The sequence below is a fragment of the Ambystoma mexicanum genome, chromosome 5p (genome assembly GCF_040938575.1).
Source record: "Ambystoma mexicanum isolate Mex_15411 chromosome 5p, UKY_AmexF1_1, whole genome shotgun sequence".
In the NCBI taxonomy this organism is placed as follows: Eukaryota; Metazoa; Chordata; class Amphibia; order Caudata; family Ambystomatidae; genus Ambystoma; species Ambystoma mexicanum.
The window spans coordinates 812,403,433-812,417,871 of NC_090930.1; positions in this window are offsets into that span (position 1 = coordinate 812,403,433).

Below are 14,439 nucleotides of genomic sequence, written 5' to 3' on the forward strand. Positions count from 1 at the left end.
AATCTTGCACAGAAAATAATCTCTGCTTGTCTTTTTATTAAACATATGGAAATCTTTTCAGCGTTTGAATTCTTCCGCAAAAGGTCAAAGTTCTTGTTTTCCCACATATGATTGGAACATTCTTCCTCCAATTGAGATAATTGTCAGTGGGAGATGCACAGACAATCTTTTGATCTGTCCAGAAAGATTGCATGGCCACATCATTTTTAATCAAGTTTGAGCGCGTAGACATATGTGCACTTAAGCACCTTGCATGCCTCCCCATGCAGGCCGAGGCTGCCCAGGCCTCGGAGGCCAGACAGGATTCCGAATGCACCCTCTTAGTCACTGAATTCCCCATTCTTCTTCTGTGCTCTGATGAAGGGCGTTTGAGACTGTCTCGAGCAGCACATCATTGAATCTTTTGATTCTGCGTTTTCTTTGCCATGCAAACACTGCACGTACAGCTGGCAAATCATCTCACAGGGCTGTGCACCCGCTGCTGGAATCTTTGTGCGATCTGCAGGTGACAAGTCCTAAAAATTAAAGTGGGGGTCTCATCAACAAACGCAATGGGATGTGACGTGACGAGAAATTAGCATATCATGGTGAAATATGCAAATGTCATTACATTGGCTTTGCATAACTACCCAAATTGCATTTACCTTTCAAAAAATCAGCACACACACAAAACCAAAAGAGGATATTTTCTTCTAATAGTGTTTTGGAAAATGTTAAAAGGTGGGCATGTTTTAAACTCCAAGAACCAATACAAATGTTTTCCCTGGAACTTGCAGTACCGAAATGAAACATTTCACCTAGAGTTGTCTGTTATTGTTCATCAGGTTATATAGTGCATTTTTTAAGTGTCCGGCCGTTTGATCCCTGAGATTGGCTTGAATTCAAAAAAGGGCATTCAATTCTCATTTTAGCTGGAGGGGACTGAGTCCATCCCTCTAAAAAAAAGTGGATGGACTCTGTCCACTGGCGTGTATCCGCGACTTGAGCACTGGTTACAAGTTTGAATGCAGGCACGGCCGACTAAGCCCGTCACCCTTCTAACGTTGACGGGGTTGGTTACTGTAACGGATTTTCCCTGATCAGAGATCCAGCAAAAAAATGTCTCCCCGGATCAGGGAAATTCATTTGCACCCTTCATTCATTTTGGTGTGTTTAACCCGAAGCAGGGTTTCAAACCAAGATCGTTAGTAGAGGTGAGACACTTTAACCACACCACCACTTCCGCAGCTGATCAGGAGCTCTGGGAAATTAGGAAAGATTTAAGTACAGCTTTTTTGTTTTAAAAGGTGTGCACCTTTTATACTTTGCTTGCAACAGTATGGGAAACACTCCCTCTTGGGCTATTTTCCAGGTGTTCATGATTAATGTTCTGAGAGGCAAATGTCTTTATTGGTCCGGGGCTTGCCGGTGAGAACAATCCCATCTATCCCTGGTATTTGTCCCCACCACTCCCACCTAAGTCGGTGGTGGGATGCCATAGCAAAAAAAGTCAATTTCCAGCACTGAACATTGCTATAATGAGTACCATCGAGGTAGCTAACCAGAATGCCTGTTATTTACGTTCCGATAGAAAATGATAGAGTGTTATGTAAAATTCATATGCTCATCTTCCCTCCTGAGTTGTGGCAGGGCACCTGCCAACATGTCTACAGACTATCATAAACTGGTGAACATTAGGATATTCAAGCCGGTTCTCCAATAGTTTGTGTCCCTATTAAGGCAATTTAAATGCCAATGAGTTGCATTAAGAATGGAGTTAATTAGTGGCAGGTAAAGCTTGTGAGTACATATAATTGCCAGTAAGGCCAAGATCCCAACCTCTTTTGTCTATCAAGAAATCTCTTTTTGAAGTGATGATTCATACATGCAGACTTTCAGAGCGGGGCTTAGTAGTTTTATATAAGAAATCCACTCAGCAGAACAGCGCCACTTTCCACCAATGCTCAGTTGGTAGTGAGGTTTTGTTGCAATTGAAATGAAAGTGAAGCTGCACAGCAGCTAAAAGATGGCATCTTCCATGACAGGATCAGGCTGGTGTAAGGTCCTGGGAAATGCATATTTCTTCCACTACTCCACTTTGAGGGCGATCACACTGCCTAGCTGATTGCAGCATGGCAAATACAAAGTCTACAGTTCAGTACATTGTACTACATGTCTTGTGATTAAATCCCTGCCATGGCATTGTTTGTTTGTTTGTTTGTTTATTATTTGTAATGCGCCGGAATACCCTAAGGTAACAGGGCGCAGCAGATACAAGAATATGCGAAACTTAGTAACAGACAATAAAATACATACGAGGCATAAACACAGTAAAATGAAGGTAAGCAGGAATATATACATATATACAGTTAACAGTTCTGTGTCCAGTTTGTCAAGTGACAAGAGGGGGAGTCGGGCCTGGCTCAGTGTGTTAGACCGTGGCTGTCTTCAGCCAAGACATCATCTTGGAGCGGAAGTTTTGGTAGGGTAAGTCCATTCTGAGGGTGGGTGGTAGGGAGTTCCACAATTTAGCCGCTTTAACTGGGAAGCTGTTACCTCCTATGGTCGAGCGTTTGTAATTAGGGATGGAGAGGCAGTCTCTATATGCTGTCCTTGTCGGTCTCAGGGATGTTAGTCTGTGAAATCTGTTCATCAGGTATATGGGTGCAGCGTTATTGAGGGACTTGTGAGTGAGCGAGGCAGTTTTTAGGGAGATTTTGTCTATGACAGGGGACCAGTTGTGCTGCTGGCTGTGTGCTGTGATGTGATCTCTTCTTGAGATGCTCAGGGCCGCTCTGAGTGCGTTGTTCTGGAGGGTTTGTAACTTGCTAGTGGTGGCTTTAGAGGACCCAAGGTAAAGGGCGTTGCAGTAGTCTAAACAGGATAGTATGAGGGCTCTGGCCAGGGTCAGGCAGCTGGTGTCAGAAAGAAAAGGTTTGGCTGTGCGGATCAATTTGCACGTGTATGCCGTGGAGGAGGCTAGTGAGTTCACCTGTCTGTTGAAGGTGAAATTGGAGTCCAGGTAGAATCCCAATGTTTTGACTTCGTGTCCCACTTTAATCGTATTGTCATCAATTATGAAGGGTGAGTAAGCTGGGCTTAGTTTCTTCAGGCTGGCAGTGGTACCTAATGCGATGAGTTCAGTTTTATCATCATTCAGGCATAGACCGTGAGTGGCCATCCATGCCTGGATGATGATGTAAACCCTGTTCACCAAGGCCAAATCCTTTCCATAATCTCCAGAAAGCGGAAGGAGGATCTGGGTATCATCTGCATAATTAGTGTAGGTGATACCGAGATGATCCAGATCATCGAAAAGGGGCTTGGTAAATATGTTGTACAGTGTGGGGGAGACACAGGAGCCCTGGGGTACGCCACAGGTGATGGGTATGGGGTCTGCAGCATCTGTAGGCGAAAAAACCCTCATGGTTCTGCCATTGAGGAAGGATCTAATCCATGTAATGGCCTCAGGGGAGAAGTGGGCGGCCGTGTGTAAGTGAGAGCAGAGGACCGAGTGGTCGACCAGGTCGAATGCTGCAGAGAGGTCGAGGAGGAGGAGTAGTGCTGCTTGGCCATTGTCTTTGAGCAGGTCGATCTGTGTTTTAAGGTCGATGAGAGCTGTCTCAGTCCCATGTTGGGGTCGGAAGCCTGATTGTCTGGTTCCTAGCAGGTGGTGTTTTTCCAAGTGCTTCTGTATTTGAACATAGGCGACCTTGTCCAGGATTTTCAAGAGGAATGGTACCATTGTTATGGGTCTGTAATTGGTGGGGGTGGCTGGGTCAAGAGTAGGTTTTTTTAGTAGAGGTAATACCCAGGATTGTTTTAGGTTGGTTGGGATGGACCCAGTGGAGAAGGAGGCATTGATAAGCTTTGTGATAAGTGGGGAGAGGTCGCGGGCAGCGTCTTTTATGAGCTGTGGTGGACATAGGTCTCCCTGGCAGTTTGAGGGTTTCAATGACAAGATGATTTTTTCGACTTCGAGAGTGGTCACTTTGGTGAAATTGAATCGTGTATATTCACTTGTTGTCTGCTTCACGGGTGGCTTGGACAAGGCAGGGTTGTTCAAGGATGCTTTTTTACAAGATATTTTATTTTGTAGCTTAGTGATTTTGTTGGCTAAGGCATTTTGGATATCGGTACACCAATTCTTATTTTTAGTACAGGTGTTCGATGGTGCTATGGGGGTTTCTACTTCTTTTAGAATACAGAATAGTTCCTTCATGTTTGAACTGGCTTGGGAGATGCGGGAGTCAAAGGAGGTACATTTTGCTAGGATGATTTCTATTTTGTACAGGATCGCTAGTTTAGTGAATTTGGTTTTATTGGCTACTGATGGGTCTCTTTTCCAGATGGTTTCACAATTTCTTTTTTGCTGTCTTAAGTTTTTGAGGAATGGTGTATACCAATTGTTCAGGTGTGTTTTGGGCTTGCTTGGCCTAAGTTTGAGAGGGGCGATTAGGTCCAAGGAGGTGGACATGATTTTATTGTATTCCTCAACTAGGGTCTCAGGATCCAAGTTGTCAGGGAGTGAGTTGAGAGTGGGGAGTAGGTTGGGGATAAGTCTCTCCACCGTGATACTTTTTTTGTTTCTCGTGAGTGTGGGTGGGGCCCTACTGGGCTGCATAGGAGGAGGTCTAGTGGTGGACAGCAAGAACGATACCAGGTGGTGATCAGTCCAGGCTAGTGGTGAGATGTCAGTAATGTTAGCTAGGCAGTTGTAGTCAGCCACCCAGTCAAGTATTCTGCCCTTGTCATGGGTGGGTTTAAGGCTTCTATGAGTGAATCCTAGCTCGGTAAGGGTGTTAAGCGTGGTGATGGCAGCTTGGTCTTCGGGGTCATTGAAACCCATGTTGAAGTCTCCAAGGGTGAGTACCTGCGTGGCGTTTTTTAAGTTCGTGGATAGGATGGAGATAAGATCCTCACCGAATGTGCCGAGTGGGCCTGCAGGGCGATATATCACATGGATGTTAAGGGTTTGGGTATTGGTAATGGGAACTTTGGCTGAAAGTAGTTTGCAGGAAGGGACACTGATGGTGGTAGCTGCTCTTATTGGAAGGCTCTGTTTATGAATGATGGCAACACCGCCTCCTCTAGAATTAGGTCGGTCTTGTCTCAAGATGGTGTAGTTATCAGGGACAGCTAGCATAAGCATGGGGCCGGCTGCCGGATGGAGCCAGGTCTCTGTGATAGCAAGGTGGTCCAGGTCTTCAATGATAATTAGGTCTGCTATTTCGGTTGCGTGAGCTACTAGAGATCTAGCGTTGATTGGAGCTCCCTTTATTTGGGGGCTCACTATGAGTGTAGTGGTATTAGAGGCTGACAATTTTTGTGTGGGTTTAGTTCTATTTTGATTGGTGGGATCCGTTGGAACTTTAGTAAGGTGGTTCAGAGAGGGTTTTGGTTTGTGGTTGTTAGGGCTGGTGGGAGTTGAGCTAAGTCTCTTAGTGGTGGGCATGGAGCGGGCGAGTGGCTCGTAGATTTTGGCTAATCTGGCTCTGAGTTTTGTGTTCCTGTCTATGGTGGGGCAAGGGATGCTAGTTGGTAGCACAAGAGGTGTCTCACTTATCATTAGCGGTGAGCTGTTGGATGAAATGGAATTATGTAGGGACGTGCGCATGGTAATAGGATGTTGAGGCGGCGTGTTGTGCAGTATTAAGGTGATTGCGAGGAGCAGGGAGCAGGCAAGGCAGTTATCGAGCAGGGGAGGCATGTTAGGTAGTTGCCAAGATGCAGAATACATATGCAGATAGGGTTCACCTGGATACAGAATTCACACTAGGGCTAGAAATGCATGTGCAGACCGGGTTCACCTAGATACAGAATTCACGCTAGGGCTAAAAATGCATGTGCAGACAGGGTTCACCTGAGTACAGAACTCACACTAGGGTTAAAAATGCATGTGCAGACAGGGTTTACCTAGATACATAATTCACACTAGGGCTAAAGATGCATGTGCAGACAGGGTTCACCTGAGTACAGAATTCACGCTAGGGCTGAAAAAGCATGTGCAGCCAGGGCTCACCTAGATACAGACTTCACGCTAGGGCTAAAAGTGCATGCGCAGACAGGGTTCACCTAGATACAGAATTCACGCTAGGGCTGAAGAGGCATGTGCAGACAGGGTTCATCTAGATACAGAATTCACGCTAGGGCTGAAAAAGCATGTGCAGACAGGGTTCATCTAGATACAGAATTCACGCTAGGGCTGAAGATGCAAGTGCAGACAGGGTTCACCTAGATACAGAATTGATGCGAGAAATGCATGTGCAGACTTAGGCTGGGTGAGCGTGAAGCACAGTATGCACGTGCGCTGGGACAAATCAAAATAGATCAGGTTCTAGTTATGGCTAAGTGGGCTTGTGACCCAGTAAACAGGTGCAGAGAGTGTTTAAAGAAGCAAACAAATCAGGGTAAGCAATTCTATTTAGCTGAGTATGCCGATGACCCAGTGAACAAGTGCACAGGGTGCCCTAGCATTAATCACAATGGGTTGGATCGATTTTGGCATAGTAGACTAGCAACACAGTGGCCGAGGGCATAGGGTGCATGCAGACACGTGGAGTAATAGCAGGGCAGTGCGTACACAGGCTCTGAGGCTAATCAGGCTTATCAGGCTAATCACAGTAGCAGGATCAGTACAGGCTAAGCAGAGGGTGCAGATGACGAATCGATGTGCTATCTGAACGCATGTGTCAGTACATACATTTATTCGTTGTATGCGCTGCGTGGAGCGGCATGATGATGTGCAGTGGTATGTGCCACAGCAAGCCGGTGGCGTTATGGTCCCAGTTTTGAGTGTCTAAGGTGGGCCGGAACACGGCAAATGAAGGGCTGGGGAGGCAAGGAAGGAGGGCAGGCGCTGTGCTCAGTGTTAGCTTACCAGAATAGGGCCAGGGCTTGATCTCTGGACGTCTCCGGACAGGCTCCAGACAGGTGTGGATCCTTGTGTGGAGGATCCTTAGGTGGAGGGGCCGGCGTTCGCCTGCCGGCGGGTGATTGGCCTTGATAGGCAAGGGCTGGCCAATAGAATCACTCGCTGTAGTCAGGTGGGCGGCGAAAAGATGCCGGTGGCCATTTTGGATAGGGAGCCCCTCGTGGGTTCCAATGGAGGCCAGGACAAAGCTGAGTCGATTCGAAGCTTGGAAGGCTTTTGCCCATTAAAATCAATAATTGTGTTGCGCAATCATGCGGTCGCCGAATTGGGGGGAGAAATCAGTCGGATGGCTGGAAATGAGGCAGGGTGCCTACCTATGCAGGGGTGAGATCAGCAGTCCTGCTGATCACTGCTCCAGCAGTGGTGGGTGCTCCTGCACCTCCAGGGTCCTAAGCCGTCTGCATGTCAAGCGACATTGGAAGTGATACAGGGTCCAGGGACTCCCCTCCTAAATTAGCAAGTGGTAGACCCACAGGTTGTACAAGGGGGACCCCTTTAGAGCTTCCCCTCAATACACCTTGTTTAGCAGGGCAGTCACAGGACTTTCCTGACAGCAACCACGCCACATGAGAGACCCATCCCACAATCTGACAGCCTATTATGAGACAGGTGAAAAGACAGCACCACCTCTCCCAGAAATCTCAACTAGGTCAAGGCCAAAACATAAGGCAACTAGGGGTGTATGAGAACAACCACCACAAGGCATGTCCAGCCAAGCGCTGAAAGCCGGTAGAATACCAAGGAATAATTATTCAGCTCAGGTCGCATAGTATTTTTCCATAGAACAGAAACGGGCAGATCACATCTCCCGTAACCTCCTTGGTTTAATAAAAGAAAACCCATATTATGCTCACAGGCGCAAGTGAACAGTGGGTGACTGGGCCAACCAAAACAAGTACTGTATTGTATTGTAGCAGTAATTTATATAGCACTTTTTCCCATTTGTATGGCCTCAAAGTGCTTTGTGGTAGGAATGCCGCCGGGAACTGAAGTCCAGGTATGGGAACGTTCTAAGAGGAGGCTTATGATGCATGTGCGCATTTGGCCAAGATTAGGAGTTAGGAGGGCTGGCTGGGCTCCGGTAAGCAAGCCAAGAGGTGAGGCATGTGGGCGAGTGCTGAGGTAGGTCACGATGGAGCACTATTCCAGGAGACTCGATATGTACCCAGCTAGATCAAATTTGGGGTAGGTTGTCGCTGTATTCTAATGGCAGAGGAGTTGAGGCAAGTCTGGAGTCTCAGATGCAAAGCATGTGACCAGCTAGACCGAATTTGTCATAGTCGTAGCTGCATTCTAGAGTGTGTGGATGGATAGCCGTGCCTGTGGCCAATGTCCACCGAAGTGGTGAGTTTATACATACCTTAAACTCAGATGGAGCTAATCATTTAAGCTGCTGTGCCATCCGATGTTCTGTGGGGAAGAAAAAGCCAGGTACACATTGCAGGCGTAAATACAGTCGTAAATGCACTAAGTGTACCAGATGTGTTAACCTGCATGTGCTTTCTTCTAGTTACAATGGATGTTCGTTGGACTGTATCACTTAAGTCACAATCCACTATAATGAACAATGTTCAACATTTTTGACAATTTGTAATAGTTCGGACATATTTAGCTATCATCAAAAGGCTCTAGAAGACCTGCCATCTTATTTTCGGTTCATTATGCTTGTTCTCTCAAACGTAAGCATAAACGTCATGTACTAAATCCCATTTGACCTCTTGATGGCATATTTTTCACCTTTTACAACACATTGAATTACATAGTTAAATACACCATGTTTCACAAACACATTAGTTTCATGTGCCATAACAGATATGATTGTCTAGAGCCATTCTCGTCATATTTTTTCAAATATTCTTCAGTGAATACAATGTCTCGTTGCTTACTCAATTTAAATAATTGCTCTCAATTTGCAGCCTTTGATGTGATTCAAAACATGTATACAATCACACATTAAACTAATTTATTTAAAAAGATGAAGGATTATCTGCAGGCATTCTTACCGATTTTTATACCATGTTTTTGGATCCTCTACCACCTAATCCACGCCTACAAATATATACATTTCTTCAACCAGATTGTGTCCCCTGGGTGTTTTCGTATCAAGGTCTGCAATATATCTGAACCCCTTCTTGCATATCTTTAATTCTCTATCTCCACCACTATGGTGATCCTCGGTCTATGAAGAAATATTAACATGTCTCAAGGCTCCCTTTATGTACCTCCTCGAAATGTTTCGCTGAGGGATATGCATAATCCGTTGTTCTTTATTGCACAAAGATGTTGCAGAATTCACACTTTTGCCATTAGTTTGGTACTCCCAATATACCACTTTTCAGAGCCACATCTGATGACATATATAACATAGGTGCTGTGACAGGTTAGATGTTGTTTTATACACACTTTATCTTTTGTCCATGGGTGTGTGTAATCCTTCATGCTTGTGCCATGTTTGCATGCCTTGCATTTTATACATTACCTAAAACCTGTGTTAGCTGATGATAGCTAGTTAGTTTTAGGTCCTTTAGACATGGAAAAAGCTTGGTACCAATAGGTTTCTGATGGATAAATGTTTTCTATATGTGATTGTTGTCCTTTCCTCTATATCAGTACTAAAACCTTTGCCTTTTTTCAAGATCTTCCAGTGTTTGTCTAAGATTTTTCAAACTGATCCAGCCTGGTTATATGTTGTGATGACTCTGGGGGAGACTTGATCCTTCATTTTCTGTCTTCTTTTTAACTCTCAACACGTCCTCCCTTTTCAGCTTCTTTGTTTTCTGATATGCCCAATGAATGATACTTCCTCTCCCTGAATCTCGTAGCTGCCAAGTGCTTTACAAACCTCAAGAAAGACACCGCAAGAGGACCAACAACCCTTGTCCATAAGAGGGGAAAAAGTGTACCATCTCCCGTTCTCAATATATCCAGAATGACCTGCTAAAAACAGGAGAAATCCAGAACCAACTTTAGGGTGGGACGAACCTTCCAGCAGATTGGGAGTGAGAGCGACAGGACGACAGAGAGAGGGGTAGACTAGTGAAAAACAAGATGCCCGCCCGCCACCTCTTTTAGGCTCTGTCTAGCCCAACCGCCAGAGTGGCACATGAATTAATCAGCCACAGCCAATCATGGATTATCCCTCTGCACAGACTTTGGTTGAAAATCATAATCCTGGGATCCAGCCCAAGAGAGGAGCAAAGACACTATAAAAAGCCAAGTCACATAGCTCAGTTTGTGGGCCGCTGGAATGGAGAAAGGATGGAGTTTGGAGAGCAGAAGGAAGGAGTTTAGAGCAAGGATGTGGCTGGAGAGTGGCAGGAAGGAGAGGCAGTAGAGAAGAAGAGTGGAGCTGGTAGAGACCAGGAGAGTACATATGGTTAAATGAGGTGGCAATAAGATTAGAAGCACTTGGTTAAGATAAAAACGTGGAACATGGTTTATTTAGAGGATGTTGCTGGAGGGAGAGTTCCAGACTTAATAATAATGCACAGGATTGAATAAAATGAGGGAAAAGTAACGATATGAGAGGAGGATGTTTAGGGGGAAACAGCTGAGGGGGATGAGTTTGATTATCAGCAATGGGAGGGATTTTGGGATTGCTCAGAGTTGGGTAAGTTGATGGTGGAAGCCAGAAGGAGCATTTGACAAAAGAGGAGTGGTGTTGGGACTACAGGAACTGGTACAGTGAAGGGACCTGGGTGCGCAGTGCACATTATCTCTTGGGGGTAAGCAGGGCACAGTATCCCTTGGCATTGAGCAGCGCTCCATATCTTTTCTTGGTGAGCAGGGCATCACATCCCTGGAAGAGATTTGAGTTAGGAGTTCGAAAGAGGGAAGTTGAGGACGGGGTGGTGGTGGAACCGAAGGAGGAGTGCAGAAGGGAAAGTGACCAGAGTTGAAAGTCAGAGCCCAAAGGGGTGCAAAAGAATGGGTGGGGCCCAGATGGGGAAAGATAAAGAGGGCGGAAGCCATGAGTGACCTTTTGGAGTGAAGAAAGAGGGGCCCAAAATGGTGAAGAAGGCTGGGGGACAGAAGTAGAATCTGTCAGCTACATCCCCCCTCCCTTCTCTACCTAGCCTGCTGCTTGCCAAGACCTGTGGCTGCCTGGGCAGATGAAGTGAGTCATTCAGCTGGCAGAGCAGAGTTGGGCATGGGTCCCCCAATTCTGGGGGTGTATTGTTGTGCAGGAAGGCTCGGTCAGAAGTAGGTTGAGGGCTCCCCAAAATTCAACAGTGGTACAACCCAGGAGACATCCCAGGAGCAAACTCTGGACATTTCTTTTGACCACGGGAATCCAAGATGAAGAGTGCAAACCGGATCTATGTGATCATTGCGCAGCCCATAACTGCGACGCCCGAAATGCTGACGCCAGTTACGGCGCGGCGCAGTGATCATATAGATCATTGTGCCCGCTTCCCCGGCCTGCTTTTACCTTCCTACCCCCACCCGCAACCCCCAACTTAACTGTCACGGCGGCGACACACTTTTTGTGCCGTCTGCACCCTGCTATCCCTGCGGCATCAGCTCCTCCCACTAACGTGGGTTAGAGCTGACACCGCAGGGTGCTTTTCTTTTTTTTCTTTTCTTTCATGTCCCCCGCTTACCAAAATGGTAAGCGGGAGACACCACTGCAACTCCCGACTCCTGTTACGGCACCCAAGCAGAGCGAGGAAGACCCCCGCAACCACCACTCTGCTTGGGCGCAGTAAATGTCACCTTCATTTTGTGCGCCCCCAAAGTCGCAGTAACTGCGGGGGCACACAAATGAGGGCAACATTTTTGTTCGATTCCGTGCAAACCTTATTGCACTGCTGTCTGTTATTATGCCCACATTTAATTAATCTATCTAATGAATCACTTGCAAATCTAGTTGAAGTGTGTTTCTAGTTGCTGATCACCCAGAACTCATCCTTACAGTACCAAGAACCTGGGGCCTCAAGTGCATTTAAGGTGGAAGAAAGTTGTGCTGGAGAAAAAAAACATTGTTAGGTAAACAAAGAGAGCAGATAGAATCAGAGTATATTTATGACTGTTGGTATCATCATGGTTTGGTGTAATGAATAATCCACTTCATGGTCCAGAACAAAAACATAGGCATTGGCACAGAGAAGTGGGTGAACCTGCATTTGCACCTTTACGAGCCAGTGCCCTGGTCTTGACTGTCTATCTAGTGACAGAGCACAAGAGACATCATTATGCCTTTGGCCTAAAAGAAAGTGCAGGAAATAACACCAAGGCAAATAAATACATACAATGAATTATTTGTACTCGAAAGACTCCAGCATGTAAGCCTATAGTTAAGATGAGTTCTCTAGGAAATAGAAAAAATTAATTGCTTATAATGTTTGACTCGTGCAGTGGATTTGGTTGAAATTTCTCCAACAATTTTGTACGCCCCCACCCTACTTAAGAAAACAAAAATAGCACTTTTGGCCTAATCCCCATTCATTTTTCCATAGATAAGGGTCAATTTGTGCTCTACCGCACAGCTCAAACCGCTGGACGGATTTAGACCAGGTCCAAAACAACTTGGGCATGAAGGGTTGTCTTGCAATTCTTTTGTGTTTTGGGGTTATTCTGTCCAGTAGTTTTTTAAATATTTGACAGAGAAAATTATAGCTATATCCCCATGATGCATTGTGGCATGAGTCTTTTCAGAATTGGAAAAGCCGCCACCTTTTTTTTTCTCGATGCGATAGGTAACAGTGATTAGTACCCGGTGAGAGTCAAGCAGAATGCAACACGCATTCTGATTGGCTCTCGCCGGGTCCTTACCCGGCCGAGAATACTTCGATTCTCAGCCGGGACTCCAGCTGCCTTGTCCTCGACGGGGGGCTTGGCAGCCCCTCAGCCAATGAGGAGGCTCGAAGCGGGGCCATCCCCGCTCCGAGCCTCCCCACGGCTGAGAGGCTTGCTCCTGTGTCCCTGGTGGGGGATGATGGCAGCCTCCAGCAGTGTGGAGACTCCGCGCCTCCACACAGCTGGAGGCTTCCATCGTCCCCTGGCAGGGACGAAGGTACGTTTTTTTTTTTTCCTCTCCCCTTCCGCTCCCTCCCGCCCTCCCAACCCCACTTACCTTCTGCTTCTTTTTTTTTGGGAGCGGACGCGCTGGGAACACTTGTGTTCCCAGCGCGTCCGCTCCCGAAGGCCACCATGGAAAGAGAAAACAGACTCCGGTTTTCCCTTTCCCGGCGGCCATTTTCTTGGTGTTTTTTTTTTTTTCTGGCCTGAAACGCAGCAGCTTTTCGGGACAGAAAAAAATGCTTTTAGTGCCCCGGTCACACATATAATGTGGGCCGGGGTAGTAATAGCAATATGACCCTCGCGGCAGGGGCATTACCAACTCAGGTAATGCCCCCGCCGCTCGGGTCATATTGCTTAAGTATAACCTCGTTTATCAGAAATAGAAAAGGCAGACAAATGCCATTTGAAGGGCAGAAAACAAGCAAATGCCAGCCATTGGGCAGGAGGTGTGGGGAGGCAAGATGACACTGGGCTAGGGACATGCAACACAAAGCTTTTCCATACCCTCGGGTTGAAGGAATAACCACGGCTACCCAACGTTACAGATGAAAGAAACTGTGTTACAGAAACGAGTGTTGGGGCGGAACAGGAGATGGCAGGGGAGGTGAAGAGACCATGAGGGAAGTGGGGGGAGCAGGCAGAGAAGAGGGGGTACTTGGTGAGTGCATTGAAGGGCAAACAAACATTTATTTTCTACCGCTTTTCCCAATAACCGCAGGTTTCATAACTACAAATAACCTAGGGTATAACCAAGGGTATCTGTAGTTCATTACAATGTAACCATGGTTATAGAAAACAAGTTATTTTATTAACATTATATCTTTTTACAGCTACAGCGACGTTGGGGGGTGAAACATCACTGGCCATGGCCTTGGTAGAGTTTTCAATGGCTGAAAGCCTGGTAGTGTTGTAAAATATGAAGTGCCAACAGGCCAGTGGCCTGTTAGTGTTACGAAAATATAAAGTAAGCATGGCCGAAGGCCGTACTGTTAAAGAAAATAGGGAGCAGGCACGGCCAAAGGCTGTGACCACTGGCCATGACCGAAGGCCATCACTGGTGAGTAGGGATGGATTTTAAAAATGCAGTAGGCATGTCGAAGGCCATGGTTAGTGGGCAGTTAGTGTTTTAAAATATACAATGGACACTGCCGAAGTCCATAGCCATGGCTGAAGTCTATGGACAATGGAGCTGAAAATATACATAGGTACGTCCATGGCCAGTGGCACCGAAAAATATACAGTGGGCACAGCCGAAGGCTCTCGCCACTGGCCATAAACAACGGGGCTGAAAAATATACAGCAGACAAGGCAGAAGGCCGTGGCAACTGGGCAGGGGCAGTGGTGGTGAAAACTACACAGTGGGCACGGCCAAAGGCCATGTCCACTGGTCATGGCCGAAGGCACTGAAAAATATATAGCAGGCACAGCCGGAGGCGCTGGAAAATATATCACCGGCATGGAAAAAACATATGGTATGACAAAACTCTTGAAATTCAAGGAAG